This window comes from Triticum dicoccoides, chromosome 7B (assembly GCF_002162155.2).
Source record: "Triticum dicoccoides isolate Atlit2015 ecotype Zavitan chromosome 7B, WEW_v2.0, whole genome shotgun sequence".
In the NCBI taxonomy this organism is placed as follows: Eukaryota; Viridiplantae; Streptophyta; class Magnoliopsida; order Poales; family Poaceae; genus Triticum; species Triticum dicoccoides.
The window spans coordinates 604,188,772-604,196,462 of NC_041393.1; the positions used below are offsets into that span (position 1 = coordinate 604,188,772).

The 7,691-nt window shown below is 48.2% G+C and overlaps 1 pseudogene; it reads left to right on the forward strand.

Annotated features, from left to right (window-relative positions):
* The first annotated feature begins 440 nt into the window (after nt 1-440).
* Nucleotides 441-2,319, forward strand: LOC119339183 (annotated as a pseudogene).
* The last annotated feature ends 5,372 nt before the right edge of the window (nt 2,320-7,691 follow it).

Sequence of the window (7,691 nt, forward strand, 5' to 3'; positions counted from 1 at the left end):
GCACGAGGACCTCCTTGGACAGGTTGTTGAGCAGGTAACCAAGGACCTGCTGGTCCTCCCTTACCCAGATTGGGTGGAGAGGGTTGGGCGTCGATGACTCCTTCCCGTCTTTGTCCTTGGTGACGAGGAGTCGGGCCGGCTCCGGTGTGGCGCCGTCGGCATAGCCGAAGACACCGGCACCCCGCAGCTGTGGCACGATCTGGGCGCGCCACAGAATGTAGTTCGTGCGGGTAAGTTTCTCTGTGACCTGCTGGTTGAGGTTTGGGTGGGAGGAGCCGGAGGAAGACATGGCTAGGGCACTAATGGAGATGAGCTAGGCTAGATGAGATTGGAAGAGGAGGCTTTGTATACCATGTGCGAGAGCGGAAACGTCTTACCTCGATGTGAGGCGACGTGTTGCATGTTATAGGCAGGGGCGCAGGATCCCTGATAGCGCATACATGCGGTTTGGAGAGAATCGGGAGTACAACTTGGAGAGGAAGAATAGAGGAGATAAGGCTAGCTAGTTACAACAGAAAAGAGATAACAAGCCCGGCTCTAACAACCTCTATACGTATCTACGTTGATCTCCACGTGAATACAGTCCTGCACATATACGCCTTGTTTGACACTATGTAAAAGCATTGGATCTGATGTATGCAAGTAGCACCAGATCTCTTTCTATGTTTTCAGTCTGTTGTTGTAGTATGTGCTCCGTCTAGAAAAGTTTACACCTCAACAATGCAGAATTTATTTGTCGCATCAGGAAGGCGCCATATAGCATGTTTCATTTAGTACAATTGGTGTATTTCCCTGGAGAAGAACACATATGGGCTGTTTAAGACGCTGGGGCACAAGAACATTCAGAAGTTGTTTGCCTCGTGGATTGATGAGGACAAGAAGACAGTTAACATCATCACAGAGCTATGTGTGGAAAAAGTTTGATTGAAACATAACCACACATAGAGTTCACTCTTATCGCCCATTCATTCAGTACATTCTGATCATTGAAATTTGGAATGATAACCAGGTTCCGTAAGAAGCACAATAAAGTCGGTATGAAGGCTATGAGAGGATGGGCAATACATATTTTGACAGGGCTGGAATATCGAATATCTTCACAGTCAGGAGCCAGCCATTATTCATAGGGATTTAAAGTGTGACAACATATTCATAAACGGTCAAGATGGACAAGTGAAGATTGGCGACTTTGGTCTACGGCATTTTTGCATCAACGGAAAACGAGAAGTATCAAAGGTGTGTGACATTGTGTTTTTCTAACAGCTAAAGATGTGTGAAAAATATACATATATTCTGTTTACGGTGGATTTACTCTTAAGGATACAACACACTCACAGTTTACTTCGTTTTAGAAGCAGCATTTTCAGGAAGGCTTGTACTAACAAGAGTTGTGCCATCAAAATGCGGGCACATTAGAGTTTATGGCACCAGAACTCTTCACTGGGAATTACAATGAGTTGGTGGATATATATTCATTTGGGATGTGCATGCTTGAAATGGTGACATGTGAATATTCATTTGGGATATACAAGAAAATTTCTGAAGTAAGTGCTTTGGGGTCCACAAAGTACTCATCCCCTTTGAATATTATCTATCAAGCAGCAACTGATTTTCGTCCAATGTTTTTTTATAGGTATAAAACCAGCTGTGATTTCCAAGGCTGAAGGTGCAGAAGTAAGAGGTTTCGTAGAAATCTGTTTGGCTCCGGCAGCTGAAAGACTTTGTGCAAGTCAGCTCTTGAAGAACTGTTTCGTCTAGAAAAACAAGCCTATCCCAGCGCCTCCTATTTCAGTCTCTCTGGTCTAGAGTGTGACTAAAGGTGGGCGGCAGTCTGCCAGTTTCATGCTATGCAAGGGTGAATTCTCACTGAAAGGTGATATGCATGTCACCGACCATGTTAATTTATCGCTAAGATTTCCTGATTCCAGTGGTAAGTAGAGCCACCCAAGAAACCTCTCTCAACCAACTTAATATTTCATCCTATACTAAAAGATCAAATTGTTTCAGGTTGTTTTAAGAATGCCGAGTTCCCGTTCGATGTGGACCAAGATACCAGCCTTTCTGTGGCTCTGGAAATGGTCGACGCTTTGGATTGCCGCAAGGGAACATGGAGATCATAGCGCAGCTGATTGAGGTGTTCTTGCTCATCCTGATCCCTGAATTTTACAACTGCTGCAATTTTCGTTCAATAAAATTGGTGCCAATATCAGACCAATTTTATGTCACATTGCCGAGAAAATCACTACTTGACAACAATGGCGTTAACTTCATTGAATTCACATATTCTTGTTTTAGTTGATGAATTCACATATTCAGTGAGATAGATCATGAACCAGAGATGGAGAGGGGAAAACCAGGAGTAGGCACTTTGACACTCAAATGGAAAGGTTAGCTCTGTACATGTTTTTGTTGTTCTTTTCAAGTACTCTGTAATAATAAAGGCCATTTGTTCGTTTCTTTGAATCTATCATAGAAACTGAACTCCGAGTGGACAATAAAGTTGTATTGTTTGATGAAATTATCTGCCATCTGGACTGTATTATTATACGTGCATAAACTGGCATATTGAACATTTGTAAATACTGGTATACATTGGAACCGTTTTAATTGAAACAGTTTGATGGGCGATCTGTAATAATCGGTTGTATAATTGAAGCGTGTCTTATATAAACCATCACGCTTGATAAATCATCGCATAAGGGTCAGAACATTGAATTTGGCCGGTTCAGGCCCCTCAACAAGGCCGCCGTGGTAGTGCTCAAGAGCGCTGGCCTCCCCAATGATCCATGGCGGTTGTGCAGCACGCAGCAGGTGGAGGATCTCCAAATAAGCGCTGTTCCGGATGCACCTGAAAGATGCGTAGTGTACAATATAAGAACTCTGAACTGAACTCTGAACTCTGAACTCTTTGTGTGCCATAGAACTCTGAACTCTGAACTGAAGCAGAGAGACGTAAGCAACGACACATAGTAATCAGAAGCCATTAGTGCGCGTTTAGATTTCTTATACTACTCGGAATTCATTAGTGCTAGTTGGAAAGATTCATCTTATACTCGGATTCATTAGTGCTAGTTGGAAAGATTCATCTTATACTCGGATTCATTAGTGCGCGTTTTAGCCATGCCTGGGCCCACTCGGATTCAAAAACCAAAGTGCGCGTTTTAGCTGTGCCTGCCTGGGACGACTTCGACTCGGATTCAAATTGCTTCCCGCGTCTCTTCTTTCTTGCTCGCCCCGTCTCCCAAATTCCCGATCTATCTCACCTTGCCCTCCACCGCATCCTCTTCCTCCCTCCCGTCCCACCGCCGGATCCGTGCTCTCGCGATCGTTGTTTGATCGTTGCTCCCGCGACTCCGCGGCCGCGACCATGGCCGGCACCACGGTGCTTCCGCCGGCTCTGCTCCCGCGCCGTAGCGCCACCGCCGCCGCTGACCTGCACTCCTGCTCCTCCCGCGTGCGCCTAAACCCTGCCTTGATGGCGAACCCCGCAGCTGCCAAGAGGCCAAAGCGTTCCGGATCCGTGCGCGACGTGCAGCCGCCGGCGCCGAAGCGCGTACGCGGTGCCTGCTCCGGGGACGAGCTCCATGTCGCGGTCACCACCAACATCAAGAACAGCAGCAAGCTTCCGTGTTCCAGCAGCAGCAAGGATCCAAGAACCAAGCTCGCCGTCATCAAGAACCAGGTCGCCGAATCTCCGGATAGCACGACGGAATCGAAGCCGCAGATCAGCATGCGCGAACTGATCGAGAAAGCTCGCCTCACCATGGCTCTCCTTGAGAAGGCTCGCTCTGCCTCCAAAGAAGAGGCCAGCCGTCGGCAGGACATCGAGCGCAGCAGAGCAGAGGCCCGGCGAAAGGTGGAGCAGATGGCGGACACCGTGCAGTTCAACGACCCCTGGATCCATTACTCCGACGTGACCAAGTCCCCTGAGGAGCTGCTCCAAGCAAGACAAGAAGCATGGCGTTATCAAGCTCACCTCCTCGAGATGGCTCATCGACGGGACTATGCTCAAGCGATGCAAATCCACGGATGAGCGCTCGGGTGATCGAAGCAGAGGAAGAAATTGCATCAGAGGAAGCAAAGCAGAGGAAGCAGAGGAACCAATTCCTTTCTTGAGTCTCACCTTTCTCGAGTTAAGCTAGTCCTTCCTAAACCATTCACACATGAGTTTCATTTAATCTTTGCACCTCTAGGTTCTGCACTTAATCACCAAGATTTCTAGTTTTCTTTCAACGCCTTTCAGTCATTAGTAATTTTACAAGAGCGTCAGCAGAGTCTCCATCTAGCTAGGCAGCAAAAACCTTGTTAAGATGTGTACGGCATAGTTACACTACATCCACACCTGGTCCTAAGTAAGGGTTTAAGTAAATAAAGGGCATTTTCAATAAATCAAAGTAAAGCAGATGAGCCTAAAAAGGAAGCTCATGTACTGCAATTCCGGCACGAGACAGAGCGCACTCGCCGCAAAATCCAAAACGCCCGTTTGCTACCCGGCTTGTAGCAGGAAAAAAGGAGTAGAATTGAACTTGTCGATACACACAGTAATCATGTGAGCTGCCTAGCGTCTGGAGACTATGCTGACTCTCCTGTAAAATTAATCTTGGCTGACTTGGATTCTTAGGCATTGGCGTCGTGGTGAGTTAAAGTTGCAGTTTCTGACGAGTAGCATTGGTTGATGAACTCTTGTGTGTATGTGTGAGTGAAGCTTTGAGCTAAGCAAGTCCTTGATGTACCGACTATCAAGTCATACTGTAATCAATTTTGGATATGAATGAGAGAATTGTTGGTCTGAATTTTGCAGAGCATTTGAGTAATCTTTTCGTATCTATTTATTCTTGTATGCTCCTGTGGCTTCTTAAAGCATTCTGCTGCTCTAGTTGGAAAAGTGTGTACTGAGGCACAGCTTCAATGGATTCATCTCTGATTTCACAATACTTCGTTTGAGTGGTGATGCACATAACCATGTTCGGAAAAGAGTAACTAGTCAAGAATGTGAAAAAGGTGGCATCATATTGCAGCCATCTGTCAAACTCTACACCATCCTTGAAGAAGGTCTCTCGTTCAGTCGCTTGGTGTTCCTTTGGCTCTACAACACTGCCTGTCACTGCTGCTTCACCTAGCATGAAGAAGGTGACTCCAGTTTCAACTCTGCGTGCTCGAAGGGGAATGCGGGATCTCAGCTGCAAAATCCCGAAGCAAAACCGTATTGTTGTTGCTTCACCAAACAAGCAACCAATTCCTTTCTTGAGTCCGTGTGGGTGAACCTTCGAGTCAGCAGTTTTTCAGTAGCTGAGAAAATCAGAGGAGGCAAAGGATAAGATACAAGTTGCAAATGTGTAGGAGAATTTCACTGGCATGTTTTCCAGTAATGCGAGTGAGATTCTTAATTAGCAAGGCAGCAAGCATGGCGTTATCAAGCTCACCTCATCGAGATGGCTCGTCGACGGGACTTTGATCAAGCGATGCAAATCTACGGATGAGTGCTCAAATGATGGAAGCAGAGGAAGAAATCATGAGCAGTGCAGTGCTCAAGCTGGTGGTAGTCTTGCTTAGCTGAGCAAAGCAGAGGAAGCAGAGTCGGCAGTGGTTGTCTTGGTTGCAAGTGTTTTACTGACATGTTTTTCATTAGTGCGAGTCAGATTCTTAGTTAGTGTGCATTATGATCACAATTGATCAATTAATGCAAGGGGTTGTTTTATGTAAAAGCATTGGATCTGATGTATGCAAGAAGCACCAGATCTCTTTCTATGTTATCAATCTGTTGTATGTTCCCTCCTAATAACATTTCTTTCATGAATGATAACAGGCACACGATCCCACCAAAAATATTGATTTTGTGCTTGAAATACTATTCCAGATGACTGTTTTTTTCCTGGAGAAGGACACATATGTGTGCTCCTTCTAGAAAAGTTTACACCTCAAGAATGCAGAATTTATTTGTCGCATAAGAAGGCGCCAATAGCTCATGTGCAATTGCTGTCTGAATTTTGCAACAGCTGCAAATTTGGTTCAGAGCAATTGCCAGACCAGTTTCATGTCCCACTGGAGAGAAAAGCAATGCCTGACGGCAATGGTGTTTAGTTCACTCAATTAGCATATTCAAACTACACAGCTTCATTCACGCCCCTGCAGGATGCCTGGTTGCCTTTTTCGGGAGCTCCTTCCACGCCCCTGCAGGATGCCAGGGTCGTTGCTAGTATGGGTATCATGGTGGGAAAGACCGAGCGAGTGGATATGGCCTTTACTAGAGCTCATGGGGTTGCTCGCTTGTTGGTCAGTATTTTGGACATTGAGTTTGTGCCGGACGTAATTAAGTGGGCTTATCGAGGTCAGGTTTACAGCCTTGAGATTGAGTTTGAGGATGATAGCCTCTTTGCTGAGGCACCTGCTGCCACTGATGTTGATATGCACGAGGGTGATGATGGTACGGGAGGTAAGGAGACTCCGGACGCTGATCCTGGGCGTGAGATGGCCGAGGGATCGGGGTCGGCTGCTCAGACGACCGGAGGAGGGACGACGCCTACTGCTTCTGTGCCGTCGGCCACTTTGAGTTTTGGATCCATTGAGCCCGCTACTGCACCTCCGAGACTATGGAGCGATCGGGTGGAGTCTCTTGAGGCTTTTGAGCACTCTTTACCTGTGTTGGACTTTGAGGGCCCGGGAGTGGAGGGTTCTGGCATGGAGGGGGGGGTCTGGCGATAGTGTTCTCGCCTCCCTTGGATTGTGTTGAGACGGCTGAGCTACAGGTGGTCGTTCCGAGCTTGTCTGGGGGTTCGGGGCAGGTGGCCTCGGCGCCCCTTCTCCTATTGCTCCGGTCGGGGCTACCGGGAGAGAGGAGGTACCTTCAGAAGGGGGGCCGGGGCAGGTGGCCTCGGCACTTTCTTCGCCTCGCGCTGGGCCGGTACTGCAGGTGGCAGGACCGGTGTCTGGAGAGGGCTTGGGGCAGGTGGCCTCGAGGCCCTCTTCACCTTCGGCGCCCAAGGGGATCGCCCCGCCCGTGGCACCGAGGAGCACTCCTGGCATGCGGTCTGGGGTGGATGGGGAGCGGAGGCAGGTGGCCCTTGCTTCCCCATCATCTGACTCGGCGCCCTCTCCCGGTCTTGGGGACTGGTTGAGTGTTCGGGGAGTGACAGGCGGTCACTCCCCGGGAAAATTCACGAGGGAAGAGGTTATTCAGTTCGGTGGGATTCCGGATCAGGCGTCTGAGTGCCGACGGCTGAGTTGTCGGCTTCAGGGTCGTCCGGAGGTGGACGACATGCAGCAGCGCTGTGCCGTGAGGGCGGCCAAGCTTCGTGACGCTCAGGTCACTACTGGTATGTCCGTGAATACTTCCAATACTATCTTGCATTTTTCGAATGATGAGATTGTTGATAAGGCAAACCAATTAGGAATTTCACTTGGTAGTAATGAGGGTGAAGTTTTGAATTCCGTAAATGATTTGCTTGATCTAGAAGCCGAGGGGGCTTTAGAATTGATTCGTAACTTAGCCGCTGTCAAACCCATGAACGATTCCGAGATTGATGCTTTGGGAGTTAGGGTGCTCGATAATTTTTGTGATGATCTCGCGCCTCCCCTCCAGGAGCCGGAGGAGGAGGACGAGAATGTCGACATGGAGGTAGTTAGACCCCTAGGAACGGGGAGTGAGGACCGGGTGGGCACGAGGACCAGCCCTAAGCGCAAGTGGAAGCGCA